Source organism: Schistocerca serialis, chromosome 4 (assembly GCF_023864345.2).
Source record: "Schistocerca serialis cubense isolate TAMUIC-IGC-003099 chromosome 4, iqSchSeri2.2, whole genome shotgun sequence".
Taxonomy (NCBI): Eukaryota; Metazoa; Arthropoda; class Insecta; order Orthoptera; family Acrididae; genus Schistocerca; species Schistocerca serialis.
The window spans coordinates 410,448,895-410,472,714 of record NC_064641.1 but is presented as its reverse complement, the minus strand read 5'-3'; the positions used below and the strand labels follow the sequence as shown (position 1 = coordinate 410,472,714).

The following is a 23,820-nucleotide window of genomic DNA, read 5'->3' as shown; positions in this document are numbered from 1 at the left end:
GTGATATTCCTCTTTAATTCCACTTCTTAAAACTTTCCTTAGCAAATCTGGTTATAACAAGAGCTTATTGAAGATGCAGATGAGTGTTAGCAGGGAGCACGGGTAGAAATATTTCTGTACCAGTTTGCCTGTACTAGCATATTTCCCTTTGTGCATTCCCTCATTTAAATTAAAGGATAGATTTCAAATGAGCGCAGCTGATGATGTTAGCTGATTCATTTTACCAGCTATAATGATCATTGCTACAAGTCTTGCTGAGTTAACAGCCAGTTGAATTTGGTATTCACTCTGCCGTTTTCCTATATTGAATTGTTTTTAAAAGGTAGAGTACTGCAAACACGACTGATGTAGTAATTCTGTCACCATATATTAGTTCTACGTGATGATGGCAAATACTGACACCACTGGTAAGTAATCTCGCGCATCCATCCTTTAACGCTTGCTGTGCAGTCTGCTGCTCATGTCAGACTGAGCCTTCCGCTGGCATATGCTACCCGTGGCAGTGTTTGGCCCTGCGCAGTGTTGCCGGCACTCGAGAAGTGCTCTTGCTTGAGCTAGTGCCGCGCGGCACCTGTGCTATACTGGTGTGGCCGTACAAAGGCGCCTGGTGAGCGGATGAGTACTTTAGTCGATACTGGCAATCTACAGTCACTGTCTGTAGTGTAAACCTTGGGGTGCTTGTCCAACATCTAGCATTGATTTCAACGTTACAATAAGTATGTCGAAGATATTTAGCCACTTTTGTGTTCATGTGGGTTGCAGAAAGCAAACACGGCACGTTAAGAAGCGACAGCGATAGTTTTCCGAGCATATAAATTTATCCGTGGAAAGTCAGAAGCATAAACAGTGGAACAAGGATACGCTTACCCAGCACAGCCAGCTACCAGAGTAGCCACCAGGGTGCCATGAAGTACGATTACGCTCTGCCTCTCTCTGGGCGGAATGCGGCCCCACAGTCTTACCTGCAGATCGCCGTAGCTGCAGCCTAATTTTAGTTAGTTGCTGTCTGACATTTAAGGCCCAAAGTTGCGACACTGCCGTGTCCAACTACTGTTTGTAGGCAGCCACCGCTGCGCTCCACTCCTCACAGTGATAGAAAATCCCATTTATGTCTCTATGTTCTACAAAAACCACATTACAAAATCAGAAATGTACGTATCGCTTACATTTCTGTAGTTTCTAACCACGATAGAAATCTGTTTTTAACTTTAATTTGTCCAAGCGAAATAGTTTCCATAACTGTGTAACTTACTAACACCAATTTCTTCCTTGATTACCAACGTACCTCGCTCAGTAATAGATCTTACCAAAGGTTGGTATCACGTTGGATTTCATATGTACAAATTTCGGGAGATGACATTCTTTTGCAATTCTGTCAATATTTAAATTGGGACGAGTATGGAGTTTAAATTATCTATCCTTTATTTAAAAAAATCCCATGAAAATTCTTAAATTCAGTTATATAATAGGTTTGTATAAAGTCTTTAAGCATTTTAGAAAACTCTCTATCACTTTAATGATTGCCAGAGCTCTATTTTCTCTTTTATGTATGACATTTTCGAGACTTATAAACTTTTCCTGCTTGATAACTAGCAAGCATGACGCTCTGTGCTACTGAATCGGCGACATTTGGGAGTCTACAATACCAATCTGACATTGCTCCATTGTTCGCAGCAGCTATCCAACCTGATCACTGTCAAATGTCAGCTGACGTAAATATAACTATAGGTAGTGCTAAATAGCGCATGTGAAATACTGCTGAACACTTCGTGCTGAAGGAATGGAATTAGACTCACAAATTGTCACCCTCTATGTTGGTGAGTAGCTGCAACCTCTTTAAAAATGATTGCAAGAATCACTGTTTCGTTAAAGAAAATTCTGCCTCCACGAACACTAGGTACAGCTGTGTTGGCGTCTTAAATCAGTTTGGTTTCACCAAAGTAAAAAGTTAGTCTTCATTGGATAAAAATATACTTAGAAGTAACCGTAGGTTTAATCGAATCAATCATCAATTAAGTTCAATTTCCGTGTTGTTTTATTTTGTTTTTTAACTGTTTTAGCAATAAATGTTTCAGATCGAGAAGTATTTCAGATTAAGAAGTTAGGAACAGATAGGTCATTTCCTGTCGTACTCTATAAGAGTTTCATAAACAATACAAAACGAAGTTAATATATTTCCAAACGTTATGCTTCGTCACTTACTTTTACTTTGCCTCAAGTACCAGTTATATGCTTTCCTCAATGGATTTCCTACTTCCTTCAACTAGCCTCAGGGTTACCATAAGGAATCAAAACTGAAATTATCAGAAGAAATGTATTCTCCATTACGATTAGCTTGTAAATTCCTACACAATTCCTCTTTAGTCAGCGTTTCATCTGGCATTAAAGACGTCTAAACAAATTGAAGTTGTAGTCTGCATTCAGCCTTATTGTTTGCGAGGGAGACATTACATACCTGCCACAGTGTCACATTCTTCTCACATGGGCATGCGAAGATATCACTAGGCAGTCACATATAAGACATTTACATTTACATTTACATACATACTCCGTAATCCACCATACGGTGCGTGGCGGAGGGTACCTCGTACCACAACTAGCATCTTCTATCCCTGTTCCAAACAGAACGAGGGAAAAATGACTGCCTATATGCCTCTGTACGAGCCCTAATCTCTCTTATCTTACCTTTGTGGTCTTTCCGCTAATTGCATACAACACTTTTGCTTGCACGTCATGCTGAGACTACTGATATACTTATTCTTAAAACTGAAACGTGCGTCGTTCTGCGAGTTCATATGTCCCAATAAATGCAGCCGTTTTCACAAAAAAAAAAGTAAAAACACTAAAAAAATTACTATTGAAATCTTCATCATCACAGATTGATAACAGCCAATTTGCAATAGCCTATCAACGTCGGAAAACAGTTTCTGAAAAGTGCAATCGTCGCACTACCGTTACTAAGATTTTAGTTTGAGTTAGTGCATGACTCTATAGACACTCCGATCTGCTGGGCTACACAGCACAACGGTTTTCTCAAACTTCGTTGCGGTGCCAGCCCTAACTCTTCTTCTGGTTTAAAATGATGTACCTTTTGCTAGGGTCCGAGAAACGGAGCGTAGCCTAAGCAGCGATAGCAACCAGCCTCTCTGTATTTCTTCCCACGCAACCATTTGTGTCGTACAAGTAACGCCACGTACGATTCGCAAGTGTTTAACGGGTTGCCCACGACGCGTTAGTTATGAAGTGTACGTTAGTTATGAAGATTGGCTTAGGTACTGAGAAGGAGAAGTTCTCGTACTGCCAAATGATTCGGCTCGTACACTGTCTAGTTACATTAATGAGACCAGCTGTCAAAAACCTCAATAACCACCTTTTTTGACGCAGACAACTGCGAGACATGCAGGAAGAGAGCCAATGAGATTCTGGAAGGTACAGCGTGGATGTGAAACCATTCTAACTCCAGTGCCGTGGCCAGCTGCTGAGGTTGAAGATCCATGTCTTGAACAGCCAGAGGAACACGGTAAACTCGTCCTGCCGCTCTTTGACCCCCGTATGTATACTGCAAGCTTGTAACACATTGCATTGTCCTGCTGGTAGGTGGAATCGTACGAAAGAAAAACTACTTGCATTTAAGGATGGACCTGGTCCCCAAGGATACATGCATGCTTCTGATAATCCATTGTGCGTTCCAAAATGAAGAGGTCACCCAGGGAATGCCACGAAAATATTCCCCAAACCCTAATTGCTACTGCGTGTTTGCTTTCTAACATTTCACGCTGTACACGCAAACGGCCACCTGTCCAATGGAGCATAAAAATCGTTTAATCGGGAAAGGCTACCTGTCGCCACTCTATGGACGTCCAGCTGCAGTACTGATGTGCAAATTCCAGCCTTCGTCGTCAGTGAACAGCTGTCAGCATGGGTGCCTCAACCAGGCACCTGATGCGGAGGCCTAAATGCAGCGACGTTCGCTGAACAGTCGTTGAGGAGACACTGTCGCCAGCCCATTGGTTGAGTGGGTGGTCATTTGCTCAACAAATGGACGACTATTCGCCCACACACATTTCTGCACTCGTTGTTCACCTCTGTCAGCTATGGTCCGTGGTATGCAACAGTTGCCTCGGTGTCGAGTTTGAAGGGCACCATACGAACTGTTTACAAACTTAGAAATTTCGCAAATGCTTCCATCCTTGGCCCAAAAGTACTGATTGTGCCCTTTTAGACGTCAGACAAACAGCTCCGTTTCCTTAGTACGACAACAACTGCACTGTTTTCCGCTTTGCCCAGACGCGTTCTATATACGCTGCACTGTTACTAACGTCACCTGCCGTCTGTGAGTGGTTATTGCTCGTTGAAGCGACCGTAACCGATGATTACATTAATGTGACTTGACCGTATATTTAGCAGATGCAGCGTCAGCACAGAAAGTAAGAATTTCTGATTTGCTGTTTGCTGCGCGATATAAAGAACGTGTAAAACGACACTAAGAATGCCATATTCAACGAGCCGAGCTTCTCGTTCTGTCCAAAGATAGATTATGTCAGGTACGACCCCTGTGAGAAGCATAGACGCCTGTGCAGTAACACAGTCTGGGCTGCTAGTATGGATATCGTCTTTCAGGAGCAGAAAGAAAATAATTCACACAAATGCATGGTATCGACGAGCAACTGGTTTTCTCATACTTCCAGTGCGGTGTGCACCCTCAGAGTGCCAGAGATACAGACGTCGCTCTGTAGCGCTCACAGGGGGAAGAACTCAGACATGTCCAATGAACTGCGCTCGTTTTTGACAGGTCGGTTGCGCACAGTCTAAAATATGAGACTAGGCACAATACCTCTCCATTTTTGAGAAAACCATCCGTAAAGTCCATTACTCGCAGTGGACTAAATTGGACGAACTCGATGGACAATTGAAAATTGGGCATTTTTCAACACTATATACGGGTACGAAAACGCATATTTTAGAATGTTATATGTATTGAGCAAGCAGTAAAGGAAACAAAAGAAAAATTCGGAGTAGGTATTAAAATCCATGGAGAAGAAATAAAAACTTTGAGGTTCGCCGATGACATTGTAATTCTGTCAGAGACAGCAAAAGACTTGGAAGAGCAGTTGAAAGGAATGAACAGTATCTTAAGAGGAGGGTATAAGATGAACACCAACAAAAGCAAAACGAGGATAATGGAATGTAGTCAAATCAAGTCGGGTGATGCTGAGGGAATTATATTAGGAAATGAGACACTTAAAGTAGTAAAGGAGTTTTGCTATTTGGGGAGCAAAATAACTGATGATGGTCGAAGTAGAGAGGATATAAAATGTAGACTGGCAATGGCAACGAAAGCGTTTCTGAAGAAGAGAAATTTGTTGACATCGAGTATTGGTTTAAGTGTCAGGAAGTCGTTTCTGAAAGTATTTGTATGGAGTGTAGCCATGTATGGAAGTGAAACATGGACGATAAATAGTTTAGACAAGAAGAGAATAGAAGCTTTCGAAATGTGGTGCTACAGAAGAATGCTGAAGATTAAATGGGTAGAACTAATGAGGAGGTATTGAACAGAATTGGGGAGAAGAGGAGTTTGTATCACTGCTTGACTAGTAGAAGGGATCGGTTGGTAGGACATGTTCTGAGGCTTCAAGGGATCACCAATTTAGTACTGGAGGGCAGCGTGGAGGGTAATAATCGTAGAGGGAGACCAAGAGATGAATACACTAAGCAGATTCAGAAGGATGTAGGCTGCAGTAGGTACTGGGAGACGAAGAAGCTTGCACAGGATAGAGTAGCATTGAGAGCTGCATCAAACCAGTCTCAGGACTGAAGACCACAACAACAACAACATATATATTACACTGTAGAAACAGCCGACATAGGGCTGCCAGCTTAGCCGACACTCTAGAACCTAGATCACGTTATACTGAATAGCTTGTAATCATTAGATTTGTGGAGATGTGCTCTGTAGATGTGTGCACTCCTTTTCATTAAATATTTTAACTGTTTGTGGGAAGTCCCCCTTTTATAACCACACTTCACTTTTAGCACCATATTTTTTAAACTGTGTGTTTATACAACCTCATTTCTACATCAGGCGACTGTTGTTGTTGCAGTGGCGGAGCCTTGCCCATAAGGAGAACGAATTATTAATCATGTTATATACTGTCGTTGGCGTTCTTCATTGCATCATCGTTACTAATACATACATAACGACTGTCTTACTGCTGTACTTCAACATCTTCACCATCTGAGAGGTCTAAGATGACTGGCTGAACAGTTTATAAATAGCTGCAAATATATAGGTTTCAGTATAATGAATAATGTTATCCTTGACACTAAATATAATGTTCATTGTTATCTTAGGAGCGAGTATATGCTCGAGCGGTTCAGCGTCTTTTATAAAAGAATTATGCAATTCCATTGATGATCTTGACAGCTTGTGCTTGCTGTGAAGTATGGAGGGTAGCATGCTGATTCATGATCCACTGGAATACACGGCTGTGGGGAAGTGCTTCAATTACAATTAGAAGAAAGCAGTGTATGGTTGTCCTGCGACTGGTACGGAACAAGTTATGCTGGCCTAACGCTGGTGTTGCAATGATGTATACGCTGCAGTTACCTAAGAGAGAGAGAGAGAGAGAGAGAGAGAGAGAGAGAGAGAGAGAGAGAGAGAGAGAGGGAGAGTCTGTGTGTGTTTGTGTGTATGCTGTCGCACGTCGATAAGGTTAAAAAATAAATTTTTTCATAACATATATTTATTTACAACTAGCAATTGCAGTAATAGCCAGTACATTCATATTCGCAGAAAAACTAGTCTGTCGCATCACCCACTATGAAGTACATCCTGTACACAAAGGCTGCAAGCTTTATTATGCAACGGCTTTGTAGTCATTACATCAGTACTGCATCTATCTGTTTGTTGCATAATGCACTCCAGGAAGATGTCTCCAATTTCAGTATCTGCAGAGTAAGAAATCTTCATCTTGTCTCCTTATAAATACTCTTCTTCATCACTATCATTATTACTCGCAGTCGAGCAGCCGACCCGAGCGGAACGCTGCTCTCTGCACCTGGCGTAGCTGCCCGCTGATAGCTCCTCGGAGTGGTCTCTAACAAGCTGCAACTGGCGTAGCTGCCAGTGACGCTCTACTGAGCGGCACGAACCCGCGCAAGCCGCTTAACGCTTTCGGGCGCTAAGTGGCAAGAGCTTCGGCTCAACTTCCTGCAACTTCGGTTGTAAATCTCCCCAGCGGGACTCTCCCGTTCTTTGGTAGGGTAATCTCAGTGTCAGGGGCCCGTTCACGTCGGATAACCCCGCGCACTGTAGGCCGCTCTCTTCAACCCGCGCTCTCTTGCGCCGCGCATTGCACTCCGCGCAGATAGGTCGTAGGGACACCCCTCTTCTGTAGGAACACGATACACAGCGCTTTCGCTAAAAAGCAAATATTGTCGCTTCTTGAAAAAGAGCAAAATTGTCGTGCATCCATCCTTCCCTATCCAAATAAATAAATACTCCCGAAACAGCAAAGATGTCCGATCTTTCCTGTGCTTCCCCACCACTCACCCGCAGCAAAGCTGCAGCACAAGAGGCGGTAATGCCGGCTACTCCCGCCATCATTTCCGTCCCACTGTCCACCTTCCAAGAGCAGGTTGCCTTGAAGGATAAACAGATCGCGGAACAGCTGGAGCTGATCGCAGAGCTGATGGGCAGTGAAAACACACAAACAGAAACACCCACACCACACACACAGGCACCTGCTGAACAACAGAAGGACATGCCCCCTATTCCACCTCCGGCGGCCCAGGCACCGACGGAACCGGATCCAGAGCCGACAGAGGATACAACAAACACAGATGAAGACGGGCCGTGGCAGCAGGTCGGCCCAAGGCGCAAACAGCAGCCAAATACGCAAACAAGTGAGCCCACAAACTCACGAGGCAACGGCCGAGCGCTGCTGCCAACACCATCCACGCCGCGAACAAACAACAATAACAACACAGGGACCAACACAAACAACCCTGCGACTGCAGCAACCACAAATATACAAACAGCTACGCAGAACACAAACAACACCGCGACTGGCTTCTCACCGGTCATCATCCACAACTACGGAGACCTAAGTCTCCTAAACAAGGAATTTAACAATCAGCACAGCCCCACAACATACTACTCCAAGCTCACCGGGGAACACGCCGCACTGTACGTGGCGAACAAAGCAGACTACACGAATCTACTGGACTTTCTCAAAAAAAGGAAGGTAGAACACTTCACGTACAGGACAGTCCTGGAAAAAACTCAGCAGTACGTGATAAAGGGGATAGACTCACGAACCCCGACCGACACAGAACACAATGAACTCTCTGCTCTCGGGTGGGAGTGCATTCGGGTAAACCGAATGTCAGAGTTCGGCACAGCGAGACCGTCTCACAACTACATGGCAGTTGGCCGACACGGCCAAATCCCGCGACCTGCTGAAGTTAAAGTTATTTCTTCACATGGTCGTAAATGTAGAAATTTACAACACGCCGCGCACCCCCCAACAATGCCACAACTGCCAGCGCTATGCGCACGCGGGTATCAGATGCGGTCTCGCACCCCTCTGCCGCATTTGCGCTGGCGGTCACACAACCCAACGCTGCAAACTCCCCCATACAGCACCTCGCAAAGGCGCCAACTGTGGTTTTGCCCATCCGGCAAACTACAGAGGGTGCATTGCTTACAAAGCAGCTCTGAGGCGCAAAATCGCGAAACATGCGAAACCTACCGCCATCACAGTTCCAAAACCGCCCCCGCGCCCAGTAAGAAGTGGAATATCCTTCGCTGGAGTGGTCGCTGGCAGCCCCAGCAGCGCGGGACGGTCAGAGGAGCCCCAGAGCTCAGAACACGCTCAGCAAACACCCCCAGCAACAGACACACAACAGACAAGCACAACGCCTGACACCACACCCGCACCGGGCACACCACACGAAACAAGCAACAACAACACCCTACCCCCTGAGATCGCGAACTGCAGCCCACCACAGGCAACAGAAAACGCACCTACACAGGGACAACCACAGCGCCAGAGGAGGAGGAGAAGGAGAAACAGCCGAAGCACGAGGAACACGACCACACCACAACAACCACACAGGCAACAGAACACCAACACCCACGAACACATCCCGGACACCAACTCAACAACTCACATTACACACCCACTCACCACAGAGAATACACAGGCGACCACAACTGCCACACGAACAACCGACTCGCAGGCCAGCCCTCACCAAACGCCAACACTGGAACAAGCGGCCGCTAACACGACCAATAACTCGCAGGCCGACATGACCAACATTACTACAACATTCCAGAGAATAATGGAAACATTATTCCCCGGACGCACGACCACCGAAATAGTCTCGAAGATTATGGGGTGTGTCTCACAACTCTTCATGCAGTTCATGTCGGGTACGCTCAACTGGACTAGCTTCCAAGCCACTATCACACCGCTTTTCACACTACTACATGGATAATACACCACACCAGCCCCGAAACGCAGACTTAAACACAATCACACAGATCCTGTTTTGGAATGCCAACGGGATCGCAAGCAAAAAGGCCGAGATGGCCGCGTTCACAGAGCGAAAGGGTATCCGAATCGCTCTTGTGAACGAAACACTGCTTACGCCTCGCAAACAACTAAACTTCCCAGGTTATTGCGTCTATCGTACCGACCGAGCGGATGGCAGGAGGGGAGGCGGCACGGCAATCATCATACACAGAGACATAGACCACACGAACATCGAGCTCCCAGCACTTGAAAGACTAGAGGCTACGGCCGTCAGGGTCAAGTTCAACGGAGCCAACACCACACTGGTATCGCTATACAATCCTCCTAATCACATAGTAACACGCGATATCAGCACAGTACTCAACATAGCACCGCGGGTAATAGCCGCTGGAGACCTCAACGCAAAACACCCTGATTGGAACTCACGAATACGAACCTCCAACGGCAAGAAACTGTACGAACACGCGCTAGGCCGAAACTACATTATACTTGGACCGGACGTTCCCACGTTCGTCATAGGCCCGACATAGGCCAGACGTGTTAGACATAGCCCTCATAAAGGGCATTACATGTACACTCAACCTAACGGTTGAAAACGATCTGGACTCAGACCACATGCCTGTAATACTGCACATGGAAGAGACACTGCAGGACATCGAACCACGCAGGATGCTCAACTACAAGCGTGCGAATTGGACACTGTTCAAGGAAACGCTTGATAGTCGCATTCCTGACACACACGAAATTAACAACACACAGCAAATTGATGAGGCTGTGGAGGCTCTCACAACTGCCGTCCAAGACGCAATGACTGACGCCATTCCATTTACAACACCAAGACAACACTCGACGGCCCTGCCCCAGGAAATCCTGGGCCTTATGTCAATGAGGAACCGCCTCAGGAGATACTGGCAGCGTACCAGGCGCCCGTTCTATAAACTGCACGTCAACAGACTCCAGAGCATAATACGAAATAAAATTCAAACATTCAGAAACGAACAATGGGGACAGAAACTCGCTGGGCTGGATACCACACGTCCTGGCGTGTGGCAGCTGGCCAGACACTTCACCAGGGAGAAACATTACATTCCCACGTTACAAGGACCAGACGGCCCAGCCTACTCCGCGACGGAGAAGGCAGAGCTTATGGCCACAACACTTGCAGCGTCTTTCATGCCGAATCTGGTTCCTTCAGACCCAGCATTCACACTTGAAACGGACCAGGAGGTTACACGACTTGTAGCCCAGCCCTCGCGCAACGAAATAAGACGTGCTAGCACAAATGAAGTCACATGGGCTATCAAGCACACCAACGCTAGAAAAGCCCCTGGGCCTGATGGCATTCAAAACCGTGTCCTCCAGGAGTTCACGGATAAAGCCGTAGAATACCTCACACACCTAACGAATGCCATCCTGACACACCAACACTTCCCTGACTTTTGGAAGGCGGCCAAGGTCCTGATGTTCAGGAAGCCAGGGAAAGACCACTCCCTCCCACAAAATTACCGACCTATCAGTCTGCTGTGCTCGCTCAGCAAGATTGTTGAGAAGGTAATACTAAAACGTATCACTAGGCATTGCATCGCCAACGACACCCTAAGACCGGAGCAATTCGGCTTTAGGAATCACCACTCGACAACACAACAACTCCTCCGCGCAGTCGAACATATAACACACGGCTACAACATGAACAAAGCCACAGGGGCCGTGTTCCTAGACATCGAAAAGGCTTTCGATCGTCTCTGGCACAACGGACTCATACGCAAACTAAGCGAAGCTGGTTTCCCGGACGGACTCGTGCGTCTCATACACTCATATCTCACGAACAGATGTTTCAACACTAACGTGCAGGATAAACAATCAACACAACACGGTATCCAAGCTGGAGTACCCCAAGGAAGCATCCTAGGGCCCATCTTGTTTAACCTGTACATTAATGACTTCCCAGCGACACGAAACACGACGTTAGCCGTCTACGCGGATGACACAGCCATCCTCGCGCAAGACTGGAAACCGTCGAACATCAACTCACGAATACAGACAGCACTCAGAACAGCTGAGCCTTGGCTGGAGCGATGGCGTATTAAAGTAAACGTCGACAAGTGCGAAGCAGTTCTGTTCACACGCAGACCGAAACTACTGCGCAAACACCAACACTGTAGACCGATAACACTACATACACGCCCAATACGTTTCCGAGAGAAAGTCAGATACCTTGGTGTCTGGCTGGACCGGAAACTTACATGGGGGGACCACATCGAATACGTTGCCAACCGAGCGCACGCGAGGCTCAAACAGCTCTACCCAATGCTCAACAGGGCAAGCACACTGAATAGGAGGGTGTCGAGGTCCTTTTACTTGACACTGATTAGACCTCTGATGACGTACGCAGCTCCCGTCTGGGGATATGCAGCTCCCACACGACTGCGCCGCCTGCAGATCATACAGAACAAGGTGCTACGAATCATCAGCAATGCTCTACGCTACACACGCACCGTGGATCTTCACCATGAATACCTCCTTGATACCCTCAAGGAAGTATTCAAGAAACACGCCACACGACTATACAGGAACTCGAGACACTCGAACAATCCTTTCATCCTCACTCTGGGAAACTACGATCACAACCACAGGTGTAAACACAAGCGGCCAAAGACACTGCTAGCTAGGGCATAACCACCTATGGTAAACTAACATATGCAAACAGCGACAAACGCCGGTAAGCCCCTGCATATCAGCAACACTGACTGGCAACTACCAGCTGCTATTAGAGCCAACCAACAGGCCAGAGCAGGGACACCGACGAGCTCGCCCACAGACGCACGAACAATCTGCCAACACTCCCTCACACTGTGCCTCCGGTATATGACCTATCGGACACAAGACCGATAACAAACCTAACTGTTGCAGGTTGCAGGACGCTGAACGAGGACTCTGTACCAGCACCCAGCGCCAGCCGCCGAGCAGCCCAAACGCACAACGTCAAGGTATCGACATGCATGATACCCACTACTAACAAAGCCTATCCTTACACAACCTATCGCAGGCAGCAAGACAACCGCTACTGCTCTTGCCGCCCGACCTAACTTTCGCAGAGGTTTTTTTCCCTTGGCTCTTGCTTTGGCACTTTTTTTTCCTCTGCCCTTCAAACCGCTACCCTTCGTCAGATTTCGATCAATCTTTCTCCAGATGAGCGCGTATTAATGGTTAATCCTAACCAGACGTACGCAGACATCGCAGTACCCACATCCTGCGACACCTCACTTTAGTGAATACTAACCCTTATGCAGAGATGGCAGTAGACCTTTTGTGTTGGCCATCATGCCGGTGTGGGCGTGGAGGGGCTCCACCTCTTTTTTTTTTTTTTAAAAAAACTATCATTATTATTTTCCGGCAGATTTCTAACTGTTTCTTCATCACTTCATCCTCCTCTTTGAAGCTTATGGAACATATCAACTGATGGTTCCAAACCGACTTGGTCATCAATCTCGCTCAGTACTAGCATCAGCCCTGCAACAGTGGATGACCACATTCATCCCCAGCTTTTCATTCTGATGGAGTTCTCCACTTAAACCCAAGCTTCTAAAGTTTGGAGCACTTCACGTAAGTTGATTGCTTTCTACAGCTTCAACATGCCTTGGTGGAGTCCTTCGCACATTCGTTCGGCAAGGAGACAAAAAGTCCATGTCGATAGTGGCGTTTAATTGATTCCCAAATCCCCCAGTCTGAATCAGTGCCGTCACTTTGGTTGCAAGACTGAATGGTTGTATATCACCAATGAACATTGTCAGTTATAAGTACAGCTTTCAGCGGCAGTTTTTTTTTTCTTCTTCAACTCCTTTCTCACAGCTAAAACAAATGTGTCGTGGAGCCACAGAGAGGATTTTTTCTGTGTCCATCCATAATTTCTTCCAAGCGCAGTATTGCACTGGTAACATATTTATGTCACTGTGCTGAAAACAACGTGGATGTTGGAGTTTAACAATCACCTTGAGTGGCAGTTTATGATTGCTACTTGTGGTAGAACACGCCATTAATGTTACCACATTGTTTATACCCAAGATCTTCCTTCTCGTTCTTGACAGATAATGTTTTCGAAGGAAGCCTCTTTGAAAAGAGGCGTGTTTCATCAGCAATGTACAAAGTATCAGCATTTAAATCTTCTTTCTCTATTATCTTAAGTTTCTTCTCTGCAAAATTTTCTGCATATTTTTTGTTAGCTGAGCGACTTTCCCTAGCGACTGTCAGCTCCCACACACGACATTGTGCTTTTCAGTTTGACAGCCAAACTTCGCTTGCTGCAAGCGAGTTATTGCCGGCAGGTTGTTTGTTAAATACAACTGCTTTTTCCTTTATTATCGCTCTGATTACTGGAACACCTCTACTGCAGTCTTGTATAAGCCATCTATAAAAAGCTAATTTCTTCATTCTCATTATTTCATATAACTTCCTGTTTTCTGAAGTCGTTCTCCATTTGCTTCCCGTACTGTAGAATAACAATTTTTGTTTTTGATGTCACAAATAGTTGTTCATCATACACTGTACTCAATAACAATGGATTTGTACAAGGAACTTCGGTTCAGTTTATCTAAAACAGTGAGTTTCTGCTTGAGGTCTAGAATACTGTGTTTCCCTTTAGAAGCAATGATATTTACCTGTAAAGAAAGCCACAATTTGAAACATGTATCATTGCTTAAAACTGCAATCAACTAACATTATTACTGGGCTGGATAATTCATTGCTGTGCATATCATCTCTGCTTTAGTGACTAGACGCTACATTTATTAGAGGCCAGACTACTGAGGGCAGGGTTAGTGACAGTTCACTGTAGTAGTTCTGCTAGTGTTGTAACGATAACAAAAAAAGCTCTGGCACACACACATAATACTACTACTAACAATAATTGTAATAATAATAATAATAATAATAGTAATAGTAATAAAAGACACAAATACAGACATTAGACCATTCTTTCATCGACCCCCAAATAACCCACAAGTCGAAACAACAATAACAACTATCAAAACAATCATACACAACAAAATAAAAGAAAATACAACTATGTAAGAGTTATAACTGCTGGTTTATATAGAAGCACTCACTACAATAAATATACACACTAGGCAATGATCAGAACAAACCAACACACAGGAGAAACCCCCAAACCAGGATGGCAACACAGGCTACAGATCAGAATAGAAAAACTGAGAAAAGACATCGGACAGCTAACACAATTTATAAGAAATGAAATATCAGACAGAAAACGAAAAAGGTTAGGTAAAATCTCACAACAAGAAGCGATAGAGCAATTAGATGAAAAGAAGCAGAAATTACAAGCATTGGGCAAACGACTTAGAAGATACAAAAAAAGTGAAAATAGAAGGAAACAAAACCAAACGTTCAACACAAACCAAAAGAAATTTTATCAGACAATAGATAACACACACATTAAAATAGACAATCCACCAAACATAACAGACATGGAACACTTCTGGAGCAACATATGGTCAAACCCGGTACAGCATAACAGGCATGCACGGTGGATACAAGCAGAAACAGACATATACAAGATGATACCACAAATGCCTTATGTGATAATTTTGCAACATGAAGTCACCCATGCAATTAATTCTACGCACAGTTGGAAAGCCCCTGGAAAAGATAAAATAGTACATTTCTGGCTAAAGAAGTTCACCTCAACACATTCACATCTAACTAAATTATTTAACAGTTAAATTGCAGACCCATACACAGTCTCTGATACACAAGGAATAACTTATCTGAAACCTAAAGATCAAGCAGACACAGCAAACCCAGCAAAATATCGCCCCTAACATGACTGCCAACAATAAACAAAATATTAACTTCAGTCATTACACAGAAATTAATGACACATACAACACAGATCAAAATTTTTAATGAAGAACAGAAAGGCTGCTGCAAAGGAGCATGAGGATGTAAAGAGCAACTGATAATACATGCCGAGGTGACATATCAAGCTAAAACTAAACAAAGGTCGCTACACTATGCATACATCGATTACCAAAAAGCTTTTGATAGTGTACCGCACTCATGGTTACTACAGATATTGGAAATATACAAAGTGAATCCTAAATTGATACAGTTCCTAAACATAGTAATGAAAAATTGGAAAACCACACTTAATATCCAAAAAAATTCATATAATATCGCAGCCAATACAGATTATGTGTGGAATATACCAAGGAGTCTCATTAAGTCCTTTCTGGTTCTGCCTTGCTCTGAACCGACTATCCAACATGCTAAGTAATACAAATTATGGATATAATATTACTGGAACATACCAACACAAAATCACACATTTGCTATACATGGATGATCTAAAACTACTGGCAGCAACAAATCAACAACTCAACCAATTACTAAAGATAACGAGCAGAAACTAGCAAAATACACAAAGCAGTCACTCATATAAATACATCGGCTACACCATTGCAATTTCATAACCACTTCTACAACCCTTTAGATCACATTACATCAACAGATACAAAGAAAGTAAATAGGAAAAAGAAAACACTACATGGCAAACACCCGTATCATCTAACACAGCCACACATCGATCAAGACGCATCCAACACATGGCTAAGAAAAGGCAATATATACAGTGAGAGAGAAGGATTCATGATGGCAATACAGGATCAAACAATAAACACCAGATATTACAGCAAGCACATTATTAAAGATCCTAATACCACAACACATAAATGCAGACTTTGCAAACAACAAATAGAAACAGTAGATCACATCACAAGCGGGTGTACAATACTAGCAAATACAGAATACACCAGAAGACATGACAATGTACCAAAAATAAAACATCAACAACTTTCCATACAACATAAACTAATAAAACAACACATTCCCATAAACAAGTATTCACCACAAAATGTACTGGAGAATGATGAATACAAATTATATTGGAACAGGACCATTATAACAGATAAAACAACACCACATAACAAAACTGACATCATACTCACCAATAAAAAGAAGAAATTAACACAAATAATCGAAATATCCTTACCAAATACAACAAATATACAGAAGAAAACAGGAGAAAAAATTGAAAAATACATCCAACTGGCTGAGGAATTCAAGGACAATGTCAAGTTGACATTATACCAATTATACTATCAACTACAGGAGGCTTACCGCACAATATCCACCAGTATATCAACGCAATACAGCTACATCCAAATGTATGTATACAACTACAGAAATCTGTAATTATTGATACATGTTCAATTACCCAAAAGTTCCTAAATGCAATGTAACATATCCTGTACAGTTAAAAGGTCCGTGTCACTTTCCATTTTTAACCATACATAACATCTGAGAAAAGAAAGAAATAATAATAATAATAATAATAATAATAATAATAATAATATTTAGAGGTGAACGAAATACTTACTGATACGTATTTCCAGTACAATTCACAACCACTTCTTGCATGCTGGGAGATGGCTATACATTTTAAAAAGCGTATACAATTCAAGGAAACAGTAATTACTTGAGCATTAGGCTGCCCTCGAACACTCAGGTAGCTGGACGAGCTGCACATTAATCTCTACTATCCTATGTCAGAAGAATAGAGCAATAGGAGTAATCAACCATTAAGAGCACTTTTCATTGTGTCCGCACACTTAAGACCCTGAAGTGTAGGAAAGTCGGCCAGTCTCTGGGGAACTAAAGAATCGGCATCTTCAGGAGTCACAAATCATGGGTATCAAGGCAGGCACCAGCACAGTCATGTGCGATGTTCCTTCAGTATTTGTAGATACACATAGTAGTGAGCGCAGCCAGTCATCACCCAGCAGCAGCAGTGCCCTATCACAAACTCTGGGTGTAGTTCGTTATAGACAAAATGGTTCAAATGGCTCTGAGCACTATGGGACTCAACTGCTGTGGTCATCAGTCCCCTAGAACTCAGACCTACTTAAACCTAACTAACCTAAGGACATCACACACATCCATGCCCGAGGCAGGATTCGAACCTGCGACCATAGCAGTCCGTTATGGACAACATACAATGCAAACCAAAGCTGTGAGGTCAGCAGAAGAGGAATATTTCGACCTAAATTCTTTCCTCAAGTTACCAAATTTCAAGCGTTCAGGGATAATATGCCAACCTCCATCCTAAGGTATGGGTGGAGTAGTTTGGCTATACCATCACAGGATCAAGATCCATTCCCCAACAGCTGGAATTTATTTGCTCCTATATTGATGGAGAAGCAGCAAATCAGACATTATATTCAGTTTAGGGAAAATTTCCATGTAATGTACTGGTTAACAGCGATGAGAATTGGTCACACAAGTGACACTGCCAATAGTTTTTCTGTTTTGATTAGTTCTGTAACTCATGTTGAACAAGTTTTTCTTGCAGCAAATTGTAAAAACGCCTGTTCCATGAGCATCGATCCTACAATAAACATGTTTACCTCATGAGAAGTGGTCACTTACGTGACACGGATAATGGTTTCTAGATTTTGTTTGATTCTGTAAAGAATTTGTAACAATTATTTCTCCACATGTTATACATGTTCACCTCTTGTGAATCGGTCACTCAAGTGTAGCTGGTAATAGTCATATTTTTGTTTAACTTTATAAAGAAGTTTTGCAATTATTAATCCACATGCAACACATGTTCACTGGTTGAGAATGGGTCACACAAATGATATTGATGATGGTTTATGTGTTTTGTTTCATTATGTAAAGAATTTTTAGAATTATTTCCCCATATGGCACACATGATGACTTCATGAGAATAGGTGACAGAAGTGACATGTTAATTTAGTTACCCGTTCCTTGCTTAATTTAAGTAAAGCTCTTTTTATATTAGTTTGTTATACTAATTTTATCTTCAACATTCAAGTAAACTATAAATCAATTAATTTTCTCATGTTGCCGTTATTATTCTCATAGTTTTTACCCTTTCTAATCTAAGTTGTACATTTGCTCCATAAATATACCTACACATCCATGCAGATGGAATAATGGTTGGAATGTATGTATTTGAAAACTGAAGTATTTCTGTTCTAACAGTTCAGCATAAGTGTAAATTGTAATCATTTATAGCATTGAGGATACAGCCACAATACATAGTCTCTGTGTGTTCTTTATTTTTATTTGTTTTTACTTTTTGTTTTCTTTTGCTCGCAATAAATGTCGACAAAAATGGTTTGGTAGAGATTCTACCTTGTTTCTCAGTGAATCCTCTACATTCAAAATTTTAAATCTAACTGGGGTGTGGGGGGATGACGTGATGCGGTGACCTGTTCCTGGCATCCTTCACATATATTTTCCCCTCATTTCAATGCCACTTTTGTATACCAAATGCTAATTATTAATTTTCATTTCGATTCGGATTGAATAACGGAACTTACTATTTCATTACGCCATTGGTTAGGATGGAGCACCTTTTCTTGTTGCGTATTCTTCTGCTTGCAAGCAAATTTACTATGTGGTCTTAGGAATTTCTTTTTGTTGTGTCAGGTTTTGGGACAGTGGGGGATAGTGCATGTAACAGCTGCAAGTAAATTGTGATTATTTGAGCATTATGCTATCCCTGAACACCAGACACCAAGATAGCTGAATGAGCCCCATACTTATCCCTACCATCCTGGTCAGTAGAACTAGAAGTCAATGTCAGAGTGCAACTAGCATGGTGAATAGAGAAACGGGACACAAGTAGTCAAAGCCCTGAGTAATCCACCCACTATGAGCGCTTTCATTCATGTCTGTGCTCATAAGATCCTGCCCACAGAAGCGTAATATTTTGTCATCAGGACGTTTTGAAAATCCAATACGAGATTTTTGCTCTCTGAACTCTCGATGCAGACTGGTGGATACATTTTAATTTGCTGGTGGGATCTGACGATGCGTGGAGGTCCCAGAATGGTGAAAATTTAGGTCCTTTTCCCTGTGATTGTCTGCAAGAATTGTATGGAGGTCTTTTCTGAGGTCTTTAACGTGGCAGAAATTTGTTGGGGTCACAGCCTTGCTCAGAATTTTGGTGGAGTTCCAGCATGGTGTGTCTGACTACAGTGGGTGTTTTGTGTCCATACGATTTAGAACTTCAGGTTTCACTTCATCCTCACTGGTCTCAGAATATTTGCGGCGTTGAAGTTCGGCAAGAACGGCGAGAACAAGATTCTCGTTGCTCAGAAACAGCTCCACTTCGTATACCAGCTACGCCCAGCAGCCAGCGACACCACACCCATGGCAGGACGGCAAAAACAATGTAGACCTGGGAATTTGGCAGATGTGGCAATGAAATAGGTGTCTCGTCAGATCTAGAACAGTTTTGACCTGTGTTTAAAATGTACTTGGCGCCTCATGCACTCACTCGCTTACTCGCAATGGTTCTTTGCTGATATCACGTGTATCTTAGTGCCCAGCACTCACTCATGTCTAAGAATTGCCATTAAGGTAAAATAACTAGAAATTTATTTCCTTGCTGATGAGTTTTCTATTTTCATTTTCCATTTAGTAATTCTATTGTGTACTCGCCTTTTTTTACGCTTTTCCTTTTATTATTGTGTTAAAATTATGTTCATGGTTTGATGATCGCAATCGCATGACCTTTATAGAATCAGGCAGAACATCAGTTGAGATTTTTTCTAGTATCATGCTGGTGGCGACCCTGTTAATCTATTATCTTTTGTACAAAATCATTGTATCTTGTTAATCTCTCGTTGGATTCATGTTCTTCACTTGCACTTCTCATAGACGCCTTGTTTTATTTGAATAAATCCTAAATTTATCGGTTGAGTGTCTTTAATTTCGTAGTAAATGGTTTCCATTTTCTGCCGTACTGCTAGCCTAGGCTCTTCCACCATAAAAACCAGGCAAGGCTCCGCTGCCAACCTCAGGGACTTTATTATGTGTTTCCTTAATAAGCCAGAGCTGAATCTTATTAAGTAGCCTAATCGTTTCTTGGGGGTAAGCTAGCATTTGTCGTTGATTTGAGGTGAGAATGTACAATTAAATTTATATTTGTTTACCCAAGGAGTATTGGTAGATCGGTGTGAACATCAGCCCTTGCATTCCTGTCATCTGGCCTGTTGCATTGCCATTAATTGTTCGAGAGCTGTATGCTGGCGTCAGCGATTCAGGAAAAGCTGGTGCTGGCATCATCAATTCCAGGAATGCTAATGCTGATGTCAGCAATATTTTGTCCAGAACCCCTACTGCCATGACTTATAAAACTCGTAACATTCAAACCTGTCAGTTGCCTTAATTGGAAATCGGGTTATTAAAATCATCCTGATGTCCGAGGGTATTTCATCGTTCGATAAGCCTTGCATATCAGATAGGCCAGTGTTTTGTTGGTGTGTGTTTTCAAGAAACTCAATAAGTGTGAGCGAGTGTCACCTTTCCCTACAGGTGTCATGTTTACACTTAGATACCAAATGAGATGGTAACTTGGTTCGCACACTAGACTCGCATTCGGGTAGACGACGGTTCAAAGCCCCATCTGCCCATCCAGATTTAGATTTTCCGTGATTTCCTTAAATCGCTACAGGCAAATGCCGGGAAGGTTCCTTTGAAAAGGGCATGGCCGATTTTCTACCCCACCGTATTTTGTAATCCAAGCTTGTGTTCCTTCTGTAATAACACCTCTATTAAAGGGCTGTTAAACTCTAATTTTCGTTCCTTTCTCTTTTTAGGCTTACGTCTCTCATTGTTCTTAAACACTGCTTGCAGTGTCATATCCCATCTACAGCTTTCAGTTATCTCTCCTTTGCTTACAAAACTTGTAACTGTTAATAATTCTTGACTGAGGATGTGCTAGATTGATACCTGAACCATCTAGGAATTTTGCAGTATTTAAGCTGACTAAGTCGTTCGCTTACCTGACCAGCGATGATCCCAGTTTCGATTACCGTCGGTGCCAAAGCGCGGCACGTGTGACCGACGCGTTTTGCGCCACACGCGATCCTGATAACATATAAAAGACAGCAAGATAAGATATATTACTTCCTATGTAAACTAATATCAAGCCGGCCGGAGTGGCCGAGCGGTTCTAGGCGCTACAGTCTGGAGCCGCGCGACAGCTACGGTCGCAGGTTCGAATCCTGCCTCGGGCATGGATGTATGTGATGTCCTTAGGTTAGTTAGGTTTAAGTAGTTCTAAGTTCTACGGGACTGATGACCTTAGAAGTTAAGTCTCATAATGCTCAGAGCCATTTGAACCATTTTTGAACTAATATCAGCCATTCATTTTCCCTAAAATTCGGTTACAAAAAGTTAGATTGCGGCTTGTCTGCTCAATCCTACAAATATAGGTTTATTTTTGTACTATTAAAACATTGGCTGTACTTAGGAACAGAGTAACTATGCTGCTAGTGTTTGGAAAGTTCTTCAAACTTTTCAAGTAAGCCTTCGGGTGATAACTGGCTCCCATTTTCAAGCGTCTGGAAATTCAGATTTTCAATATTTGCGTGACGGTCTCCCATGAATCAAACAAATTTGGACCATTTGCACCGCCCTTCTTTGTCATATTTGGTAAGGATTCCACGCAAAATAGGAGCAATATGCTAAGAGGGACGCAAATGGTTCAAATGGCTCTGAGCACTATCGGACTTAACATCTGAGGTCATCAGTCCCTTAGACTTAGAACTACTTAAACCTAACTAATCTAAGGACATCACACACATCCATGCCCGAGGCAGGATTCGAACCTGCGACCGTAGCGGTCGCGCGGTCCGAGAATCAAGCGCCTAGATCCGCTCGGCCACAGCGGCCGGCAAGAGGGACTCAAAATGTTGCACAACAGAATAGTATATTGGTGCAGCCAGAAAAATTTGAAAGATCTTTCCTGGCAGCAGCAGAGGTAGACCAGAATGAGTCAATAGCAAGGCAGAATTCCAGCGAGAGAGAATCGTCAACGGTGCAGCAGCAAACACAGTAGCTATTGCGACATCCTAAATGAGATGAGCAAGTAAACAATACTTCAGAATGACATCACGGTGACAAGAGACATCGTAATAATGGTAAATACTTAAAGCATCTCAAGATAGAGCAGGTGGATGCCAAATTAAATGTACAGATCACTGACATGGCAAAAAGAACATTGAAGGGTGAAGTTGCGAAACCTGACGAAATGAGAAGAGCAGGGCGCATGATGTCATTACTGCCTCACTGTAGCCGAGTGCTTCAGACCATCCTGCACAAATACTATTTCTGCTTTGGTGGAGTTCTGTTCAGTTTATAAGCATCCTGCTGAGAGTCGTGGCCTATGTTGGTAGACCCTCTGCTCATCTTAGTGACCTTCAGTCTTCTATCGAGCAGCAAGTCTTATTTGGTGAACTTGGTCGCTGTAAGCTGCAACAGTCGACTACTGACTCCAGACCGATGGGGAGCTGTGATTGTTACCATCCGGCTGGCATTCTGAAAGCCTAACTAGCACGCTGGGAGCAGATTGTCATCCGTCATCGTGTGGGCGTGCCAATGCTGCCGCTTGCCTCCACTGTTGGGGCAGACTTTGATGGTGCCGATCTCTCTCTCCTGATGGGAGGCCACAGCACTTATTTACATGGGTTCAAGTACTCTGGACATAGCTGGTAGACGCCTTCCCTGTGTGCAGCTTATGGCCAGCGTCATGACCATCTTACGCCACAAGCTGTTGGTCACCTTGAGCAGCGCAGACGGCCATGAATGCTATACCCGCGGGGCAGTGGCCTCGTAACGACACTGGTGCTGTGCACTGAGACTGCCACCACCTCTGTGGCTAAGGGCCGTACCGTAACCAGCACATACTGGATGGGCATTTACGTTTTACACTCTCCCCAGCACTGGCTGCCTGAACATCGACACATCAACTCTTGTATATGTGGACAAAAAATGTTTCATATTTTAGTACTGTGTTAATAACAGCTTCAGACGTTAAAGAGGTAATTGTCCTCGGAGTTCGCATACCCACGTCCCTTGGATGCTCAGCCGTCGACTTCCTGACCTCGATCTGACCGCGAACCATCTCCCACTGTAGCGTCATACCACTGGGGCACGACATTTCTAAGCAGTGTCCCAAGTAGGCGGACTGCAATTCATAGCATCCTACCAATGTGCTGAAGTCACCAGCCTTACCTATGACTGAGCCTATGTGGTCATTCCATTTCACTTCCTTACAAATCGTTAAAAACGAGGATTTTGTCTGAGTCGATTGATTGCAGTTAGACCCATTGACATTTCGGTACTAGGGTTCTAATTTTCACAGTTCTGAAAATTAGAACAAGTTGTC

The 23,820-nt window shown here is 43.5% G+C and overlaps 1 protein-coding gene across 1 annotated transcript in view; it reads right to left on the bottom strand.

Moving 5' to 3' along the window:
• LOC126474500 (zinc carboxypeptidase-like) overlaps positions 1-23,820 on the bottom strand; it is a 146,893-nt gene that overhangs the window by 61,118 nt on the left and 61,955 nt on the right. The window lies entirely within an intron of this gene.